The sequence below is a fragment of the Penaeus monodon genome, chromosome 7 (assembly GCF_015228065.2).
Source record: "Penaeus monodon isolate SGIC_2016 chromosome 7, NSTDA_Pmon_1, whole genome shotgun sequence".
NCBI classification, from domain to species: domain Eukaryota; kingdom Metazoa; phylum Arthropoda; class Malacostraca; order Decapoda; family Penaeidae; genus Penaeus; species Penaeus monodon.
In genome coordinates this window covers 26,476,460-26,478,832 of record NC_051392.1, presented here as the reverse complement: position 1 = coordinate 26,478,832, position 2,373 = coordinate 26,476,460, and positions in this window count along the sequence as shown.

Here is a 2,373-nt window from a genome sequence, read left to right as displayed (position 1 = left end):
GGGGGGGGGGGGGGGGGGGGGGGGGGGGGCGGAAAAGGAGAGGAAAGAAAAGAAAAAAAAAAAAAAAAAAAAAAAGGGGGGGGGGGGGGGGGGGGGGGGGGGGGGGGGGGGCGAGGAGAGGAGGAAAGAAAGAAAAGGGGGAGAGAGAGGAGAAAAGAAGAAGGGAGAAAAAGAGGAGAGAAAAAGAAAAAGAGAGAGGAGGGGAAAAAAAAAAAAAAAAAAAAAAAAAAAGGGGGGGGGGAAAAGGGGAGAGAAAAAAAGGAGAGAAGAAAAAGGGGAGAGAGGAGGAAAGAAGGGAAGAGGAGAGAGAGGGGAAAAGAAGAAAGGAGAGGGGAAAAGGGAAGAAGGGAAGAGAAGGAGGAAGGAGGAGAGAGAAGGGAGAAAAGGGAGAAAAGAGGAGAGGGAGAAGGAGAGAGAGAGAGAGAAAAGGAGAAAAGGAGAGGAGGGGGGGGGGGGGGGGGGGGGGAAAAAAAAAAAAAAAAAAAAAAAAAAAAAAAAAAAAAGGAGAGAGAGAGAAAAAAAAAAAAAAAAAAAAAAAAAAAAAAAAAAAAAAAAAAAAAAAAAAAAAAAAAAAAAAAAAAAAAAAAAAAAAAAAAAAAAAAAAAAATTTTTTTTTTTTTTTTTTTTTTTTTAAAGAAAAAGGGGGGGAGAGGGGGAAAAGAGAGGGGGGGGGGGGGGGGGGGGGGGGGGGGGGGGGGGGGGGGGGGGGGGGGGGAAAAAAAAAAAAAAAAAAAAAAAAAAAAAAAAAAAAAGAGAAAAAGGAGAAAGGAGAAAAAGAGAGAGAGAAGGAGAGAAAAAGAGGAGAAAGGAGAGAAAAGAGAGAGAAGGAAAGAAAAAGAGAGAGAGAAGGAGAGAAAGAGAGAGAAGGAAGAAAGAAAGAGAGGGAAGGAGAAGAGAAAGAAGGAGAGAGAGAAGAGAGAGAGAGAGAAGAGAGGGAAAAGAGAGAGAGAGAGAGATGGAAGGGAAAAAAAGAGAGAGAGAGAGAGGAAGAAGAGGGAGAGGAGGGGAGAGAAAAGGAAAAAAGAGAGAGAAGGAAAGGAGAGAGAGGGAGAGAAAGAGAGAGAGAGGAAAAGGGAGAGAGGAAGAGAGAGAAAAAAAAGAGAAGAAGGAGAGAGAGAAGAGAGGAGAGGAGAAGGGGAAAAGGGGAGAGAGAGAGAGAGAGGAGGGAAGGGAAAGGGAGAGAGGGAAAGAGAGAGAAGGAGGGGAAGGAAAAGAGAGAAGAAGGAGAGAGAGAGGAGAGGAACGGGGGAGAGAAGGGGAAAAGGGGAAGGAGAGAGAAGAGAAGGGGGAAGGGGGGAGGAGGGGGGAGAAAAAGGGGGGGGGGGGGGGGGGGGAAAAAAAAAGAGAGAGAGAGAGAAGGAGAGGGAGAGGGGGGGAGAAGGAAAAGAAAAGGAGAAAATTTGGAGAGAGAGAGAAAGGGAAAAGGAAAGAGAAGGAAAGGGAAAAGGAGGAGAGAGAGAGGAGAGAGAGAGAGGGGGAAAAGAGAGAGGGGAGAGAGAGAGAGAGAGAGAGAGATGGGAGAGAGGAGGAGGAGAGAGAGAGGGGAGGAGAGGGAAGGAGAGAGAGGAGAGAAGAAGGAGGAGGAGAGAGAAGGAGGAAGGAGAGAGAGAGAGGAGAGGAGAGAGAAGGAGAAGGGGAGAGAAGGGAGAGAAAGAAGAGGAGGAGAGAGAGAAGAGAGAGGAGAGAGAGAGAGAGAATGGAGAGAGAGAGAGAGAGAGAAAGAAGAGAGAGAAGAGAGAGAGAGAGAAAAAGGAGAGAGAGAGAGAGAGAGAGAGAGAGAGAGAGAGAATGTGAGAGAGAGAGATAATGAGAAAGTGAGAGATAATGAGAAAGTGAGAGATAATGAGAGAGAGAGAGGGAGGAGAGAGAGGGAGAGAGGAGAGAGGAGGGAGAGAGAGAGGGGAGAGAGAAGAGGAGAGAGAGAGGGGAGGAGAGAGGGGGAAGAAGAGAGAGAGAGGAGGGACAGGAGGAAGAGAAATGAGGGGGAGGAGAGAATGAGAAGGAAGAGAGAGAAAGAGAAGGAAGAGAGAGAAGAGGGGAAAGAGAGAGGGAGAGAGAGAGAGTGAGAGAGAGAGAGGAGAGGGGAAAATGGGAAAGAGAGAGAGAGAGAAAAGGAGAGAGAGAGAGAGGAGAGAGAGGAGAGGAGATGGAGAGAGAGGAGAGAGAGAAAAGAGAGGTGAGAGAAGAGAGAAGAGAGAGAGAGAGAATGAGGAGGAGAAGAGTGAGAGTGAGAGTGAGAGAGAGGGGGAAGGAGAGGACGCTAAGGCTCCGGAGTATAATGCTTAAGGAAGCGTCTCAGGAAATAGACCTGACGAAGCCTTGATAGGTTACTCACCGCTTGCCGGAGAGGAAGGACACAACTCTACGTGGTGT